Raw genomic sequence first — 8,153 nt, 5'->3', positions numbered from 1 at the left:
GTAAAACAAACATTTCATAAACGTTAAATAATTATTTTTCAGACAGTTAGTTCAAATAAAGAATTAATGTAAAACAACCATTTAATAATTAAATAAATGTTTAAAATATATTTTCTTCCAAATATCATTTTAAATGAATTATGTAAAATAATCGTTTAATTAATGTTAAATAAACATTTAGAAAATGTTTCTTCAGAACATTATTGGAAACAAAAAACTTAACTTTTGTCGACAATTTGGTCTCATATTATATCAATAGATTTTGTTTCTTACTTGTCATCAATTTGCTGACATTTTTGAGTACAACAAAATCTGCATCAAATTTAGTCTTCAAAATTTGTAGCAAGATTTTAGAAGATTTGTTTTCGATAGAAAATTATTTTATTTGAATTTTTTAATTTTGTTCTGTTATATCCTTAATTCTCTCCTTTGGATTGAAAAGATAACGCAATTTAGATTTCATTTTTAAATTTACAACAGTATTATTCAAGGTTTATGATTGGATTGAGTGAGATAACAATTTTTAAAGATATAATGTAGTGTCAATTATTGATTATTATTATAGTGGTAGTACGTATCAGATCTTTTATATACCTGATATGTATCATTCAAATTAAGTACAATTTTTATTTATGAGATTTTAACTTGGTGGCAAATTTAGCGCTTATTATTGATGTCACATCTTTTATATGCCTGATACGTATCGTTCAAATTAAGGGACTTTAATAGATACAAAAATACGTATCACCTAGGTTTTATCATATATTTTAATTTAATAAAAATTTTATTTGTTGCAAAGCACGTATATACAGCGCTTTTTTATGTTTCTATAAAAAGATAAATGTATGTTGATATGATTTTATAGATTTTGTAATGTTTAACGTCTTCTTCTTATAAACTGTTGCAGCCGCGGTTTCGGGATCGTAAGGTTCTCAATAATATTAGACACTTCTTCTTATTTTTACACGAACACGCTACTTTATTATAAAACAGTGAGAGCATACGACTCGGATTAAACGTAGTAACAATGGCAGTAAAAAGAGGCGAACGGCTATAATGGCGGGAAATATATAATGGCGGGCACTCTCTCTGCTCGCGATCCGATCTCATCTTCTTCCGTTCACACGCGGCTACTTCCGTCATCTTCCTCAAAGTCACTCCTCGGCCGGTAACACGCGTCTCGCTCTCTATGTCAACGGTACTGAGGGCGCGTTTCCAACATAAACAATACATGAATTAATCAATTTAATACATAATTATATACATATTTTTTTCCGAAGAACCGAAAAATACGAACTCTTAGCGTCTTTTTCTCCACCTTTTTAAAAGGGTAAGTTTTGTACTGATGTCATATATTTTGTAGAGTTTATTGTTTCCTTTATGAGACTTTAATAAATACGAAAATACATTTAGGTTCATATATTTATATATTTTATTCATATATTTTATTATAGTTTCATATATTTTAAGTTAATAAAATTGTTTTTTGCAGAGCACGTATCCACAGCGTTTTTTTCTTTTTTTAAAAAGTATATATATCACTTAGGTTCTATTTTTTAAATAAGAAATACTATCATTTGTGTTGCAATTCCTAATGTGATACTCGAGTCTTTTGTTGGATGTATGAATTGCAAATACAACTATGGGATACTACAAATCACTCAAATTTTTATTTTAATTTGGTACACCAGCTTTTTGTTCAATATATACACTTTGCACCCTTTTTTACCCTTTTTTTTTTCAAAATAGTTCTTTATAAATGTAACATGTTTTGTAGTACTAATAGTATTAATGTATGTCATTTGAATTGCAATATAAAGATACTAATACATAATATATAAATTAGTAAAGGCATTATTATTTGGAACTTACTATTTTTTATTAATACATTTTTTCCACAGAAGATGTACTTGCAGCGCTTCTTTATCTTTTTTTCAAAAGATGAATCTATTTTTACTGATATCATTTTGTAGTGTTTAACGTCTTCTTATAAATACGAATTAATTAATCTGGCACACATTTTCAGAAGAATACATTCTTAGTGCTTTTTTTTTCCTTTTTTAAAAAGGTAAGTTTTGTATTGATATCATTCATTTTGTAGTGTTTAATGTTTTCATATAAATTCATTCTTAAATTAGTAAAATTTTTTCAAAAAAATAAATTGATATCATGCCTTTTGTGGTGTTTAACGTTTTTATATAATAATAATGGATTTTGTACATAATGTAATAAAAAGATCTTTTTAGTTACATACTGTATAATGTTCATAAGAAATTGTAACAAGGTAACAAACTTCAGAAGTTCTCTACATTGAAATGCAAAGAAGTTCGTATTGACATACGGCCGCAACCTCAGTAATAGCGAAATATATATTTTTCGCAACACATATCATGGTTAAAATGTTGTATAATATTAATCCTACAAACCTAAATACAAAGATATGTACCACCTAGATTTCAATTTATAAATAAAGTATACCACCACATAACTACTTTTTAAATTCTATTTTTAATTTAAGCACAACGATTTCTTTTGTTCAAAACAAAAAAAATTAATTGGTAAATAGAGTGTAGCACCATTTAACTTATTAAATTCCTTCTTAAATTACTTAAATTTCCTTTATATTTTTATACATCACGTTATTATTCAAGATGATCTCCATATTTTTATATTGATATACTTATTTGTTTTTTTATCTTTTTTAAAAAGGTAAATGTACTGATATCTCATGCACTTTGTAGTGTTTAACGTCTTCTTATCATAATACATGAATTAACCAATTTAGTACACATTTTTTTTCTGAAGAACCGAAGCATTCTTAGCACCTTTTTCTATTCTTTTTTAAAAAGATAAGTTTTGTACTATTATCATGTATTTTGTAGTGTTTAATGTTCCCTTATTAATTCATTTTATATTAATTAAAATATTAATATATTAATTATTATTAATTAAAAACCTTTCTCGCAGAACATAAATATATTTGTATATATATATATATATATATATATATATATATATACCGTCTTCTTACCTCTTTCAAAAAGATAAATTTATATACTAATATCATGGTTTTTGTAGTTTTTAATGTCTTTCTATATAAAGAATATATAAATAACTTTAGTACATTTTTTACGAAAATTTAACTGTAACATCAGGGTTAGAAAGTCACTCAATCATTACTTACAACGAATTGGAACGGTCACTCGTTATTTTTAAAGCGATATTTTTTACTCATTACTTGTAACGAGTAACGTTATGCGTTACTCATTACAAATAACCTTTTCAGTGTAAACGTAATGATAAAGAGTTACTTTTTTCAAAGTGACTTTTTCAAGTTTAGCACAAAATTAGTGTTATTAGTTATCATTGCCATCATAAAAAACGTGAAAAAATTGCAACGTCGTTATCAAATTGTTTTTATAAACAACTTTTTTTCATAATCTTATAAACAGTATATGAATTAATCAATTTAGTACACATTTTTTTCAAAATAACGAAGAATACTCATTCCTTTTCTTCCTTTTTTAAAAGAGTACTGATATCACGTATTTTGTAGTGTTTAATATTTTCTTATATATTTATTTTTTTAGTTTAGTAAAATTTTTTCTCGCCTAACATATATTTGTAGCGCTTTCTTATCTCTTTCAAAATGATAAATTTATATGTTAATATCATGCTTTTGTAGTGTTTAGTATCTTTCTATATAAAGACAATATAAATTAATTACTTTAGTACATTTTTTACAAAGATTTTTAACTGTAATGCCAAGAGGAAAGTCACTTAATTGTTACTTACAACGAGTTGATTACTCTCGTTACTAAGAAAAAATAACTCGTTATATGTAATGCGTTACTTTTTACTAATTACTCATTTTACTCGTTGTGCCTTACTCATTACGAATTATTTTATTATTAGTAAATAAACGTGTAATGATAAAATATTACTTTTTAAAATAACTTTTCCAAACTTAGAATAAAATTAGTGTAGTTAGTCGTGAGTCGCTAGTGTAGTTTGCAATCATAAAAAATCTGCAACGTCGTTATCATGTCGCTTTTGTAAATGACTGTAACGATAAAATTTACTTCCCATCCCTGTTTTTTATAGAAATATGTGTGAGATCGGTAATTCGAAAAGAAAAGCAAGAATTCTTTCAGTCGACCGACAGTAATTGTCATTGAACGCATGCATAAATTGAGCTCGTGATTTCATCTCGAGCATGATCTAAATCCTCGATAAAAATCAGCGATTTGGCGTTCTTTGTTCTTTATAAAAACAAGTCGTTACACGCAAACAAGTTGTCGTTACCGGCAACGGACAATCGAAAGTTCTAGAACGATTCAATTCGCGCACGCGAGCGCCGCGCTCTGACGAATACGTCACGCGCTGTCACCAATCCCACGCACGGATTTTCTGTCGCGCATGACTGTTACGTTGAACGTCGTTAGAAAAGAATCCAAAGCGCCAATCAATTTTGTACACCTAATGCCACGTAATAATTACGATTGTGGCAAATTTTTATTGGATTTTTCCCAAAAAAGAAAGCTCAGGCCGAAAGCAATAAATGCTTCGATCTCGCCGTCCTCCTTCTTACTTCTAAAAAGTTCTTAGAGTCCTTAGTTCTTAGAGTCTAAAAGTTCTTAGAGTTCTTAGAGTCATAATCTCGCTTCGTAAAATCGCCATGCTAACCGCTTAGTGAAATCGCTATAAAACGAATCTTTCGAGAAGTGCCGAGAAAATCGCTGAGATTTTCCATTACCGCAATTCCAAAATATCATTTGGTAAAGGTGACCGCATTCACTATTCTGTTAATCTAATATTTAATTAATTATATTTTTTGACTTTGTAACTGAGCATATTAAAGAAAATTCTTTTGTTAAATTACAAAGAAACGGAGTTCTCTTTACTGTTGTGCATCATATCAACCTTGTGCCGTTTTCTCACTCGAATCTTTCCGCGCGGTGCGCTCTCGCACAAAATATAATATATTTATATAAAATATTCTTTTTTAATTAGTTATTCAGTCAGATGATTCCATAAAATAAGAACCATGGAAAGATTCTTAACTGTAGAAATTTAGACTTTGGGTTGCCTGTTTATTAATGTTTCAAATATAACGATTAAGTATTGACTAATAAAATAATTCGTAAAGCTTATGAAATTAAATTTACAGGAACCATAAAACCTAACTATGGGTATAGACATAAGATATAATAGAATTACTCTTTTCGATAACTTTAACTTTATTCCTTTTTTCAATCTGTAATTAATACTGAACATAGATTTGTGGCATACGATTTTTTCCTGCTACATTTCCTATAACTTTCGAAAGGTTTAGCAGTCACTCATCATACGTTACAGAGTTTTTAAAAATAAAATAAGGATTTCAACTTCGACGACACTAACTTGACATATATTGTCAAGATCATAATTCTGACTATCAAAGCATTTTGGCAATCGCTCGTTGATTTTTAAGAAGTTATTAAAATTAAAATGGACAATTCATCTCTGATGATCTTGATCCTCCTATATGTAGGGAATATTATTACACCGAATAAACTTCGAAAGGTTGTAGCAATCGACCTCGCACGTTACAAGTTATTAAAAATAAAATTCAAAAAGGAATTCAATTTTGATAATGTTAACCTTGACATATATTGTCAAGGTGATAATCCTGAGTAACCATCGAAGAATTTTGGTAGTAACTCATTGATTATTGAAGAGTTATTAAAATTAAAACGGGCAATTCATCTCTGACCTTGACCTTCAAATATATTATGAAAGTTATCAGACTGAATAATCTTCAGTATAGCAGCCATTTACCACGCGTTACAAAGTTATAAAAAAAATTAAAATAACTTTGATTCATATTGTCAAAGTCATGACCCTGAGTGATCATCGGACAGTTTCAGCAGATGACTCCCCGTAGTTTATTAAGAAGTTATTAAAGTTAAAATAAACAATTCACCAAGATGTTCTTGATCTTTCTACATATAAAGATCATCACACCGAACAACCTTCAATAAGTTGTAGCAGTAACCCATCACGCGTTACAAAGTTATTAAAAAAAAATAAAATAAAATGACCTTGGCTCATATTGTCAAGATCATGACCCTAAGTGACTATCGGACAGTTTCAGCAGACAATCGTTGCTTATTAAAAAGATATTAAAATTAAAATGAACAATTTACCTCCGCTGACTTTGATTCTCCCACACATTATGGAGGTCATCACACCGAACAATCTTCGGAAGGATGTAGCATTAACCCATCACGCGTTACAAAATTATAAAAAAAAAAAAAATTAAAATAATCTTGACTCATATTGTCATGATCTTGAGTGACTATCGAACGGTTATAGCAGTCGGTCGTTATTCATTAAAAAGTTATTAAAGAGTAACGTAAAAAGATTGAGATTGCCATCTGTCGACTGAAGTTCGAGACCTAATCCATGAATCAGGCAGACGATGTTGATGATAACATTCCTTAAATTAAAATTTCAACAAAATTTGGAACTTGTTGCAATACCTTCACTCGTAGGGCAAACAGAAAAAAAATAAATGTACTTTCATTACGCAATTTGGGTACACGCTATCGATTGCATAGAATTTGATCGGCATAGTCGTCATTGAGATATAATAATCGTGGTCTCAGAAAACTCATCGCTCGCTACGCGTTCCCTTAGCGCCCAGCCACTACCGTGTCTCTTGATCAGGAACTTTATATTATTCGATCAAAATAATTGGATGTTTATGATGGATGTATATGCAGTCTATTTACTTCTACAAATGCTTCGAAGCATCTGACCAATCAGAAGAAAGAATTTTATTGACAATAAAAAAATAGTTTTGTAGCATTTGTAGCATTAAATCAATCGTAGCTTATATGTTACATTTTAAGAATCGTGTTATATAATTGTATTATATAATGTCGAAAAAAAATGTTTTACGTAATATTAGTGCATAGCAAAATAAGATCTGCTATGTTCTCAGTGTATTGATTAACCTTAAAATTATATTCAAATTATTAAATTAAAAGTTTCTTATAGCGCGCGTACCAGCAAAATTCCGTACCGTGGAAAAATTATACATACGTGTTCATTAATGGGCTTTAATATTTCTTTTTGCTTTAATGGCGTTAGTATATCTATATTTACGACTCACGAAATGTATATATTAGCTGTCAGTCCATTCTCTATCAACAATCAAGAATTTATTTGCATTGTTAATACGAAATCATATAATTAAAATCTGTCAAATGTGTCAGACCAACTGAAAAATATTTAAGTAGACGATATTTGCTGAATTCTTCATTTATCCCTGTGGCGTCCGAAATTTTCTTGACATTAAAAACGATTAGATTTTTAAACGACTAGAATTAGATTACGCTAACCGGAATTGTGATACATTTGTGAATGACCATTATTTTCTGCATGCTGCGTATTATATGTATTACCCCGTCTCAATTTGATTCATTTGTGGAAATTAACTTTGTTACGTCACTCGATTGGTGCCGAGTTAAAAGCGAAACATTTATTTATAGAATTATTATTAGGAGTATGCGCCTGAAATTACGAGTATCCAAGCCTTGAGTTTGGATTGGAAATTTTTTTCGGGATCAGGTCGGAATCCAAATGTTTGTAATGTATTCATAAATTTCGGGTTCCCGAATTTAAAATTGAGTATATGAAAACATATAAAAAATAAGAGCATAAAAAACCACAGCACAAGTTATAGTTTGTGATATTTAATTATTATTACATTAATTAAAACATTAAACATTTCGGCCACAATCTGGCCATCTTCAGTAATTCAATAATATTCTTAAAACGCAGAGTTACATCTAGTTGACATTAAATTCAACAGTCGAAAGTTGTAATTAAATAAACATGTTCTTTTATATGTGAAGATGCTTCATACAGTAATGTTACAACGCCAGTTGTCATATCAAGAAAAGTGTATAACAAGAATTTCCAGATTCTAATTTAAATAAAATTGTATATATTAAAATCTTCTAGTCGGAATATAAAGAAATAGAATCATTACCTGTTTTACAGCAAAAAACCAAACGATGAATCTCGAGTATTTCTTTTACACAATTAGAATTTTGTCGTGACATTATGTGTTGTTATTTGTCCTATCATATATTTTATCACTA

Source organism: Acromyrmex echinatior, chromosome 12 (assembly GCF_024713525.1).
Source record: "Acromyrmex echinatior isolate Ae372 chromosome 12, ASM2471352v2, whole genome shotgun sequence".
NCBI classification, from domain to species: domain Eukaryota; kingdom Metazoa; phylum Arthropoda; class Insecta; order Hymenoptera; family Formicidae; genus Acromyrmex; species Acromyrmex echinatior.
This window is presented reverse-complemented; position numbering follows the sequence as displayed.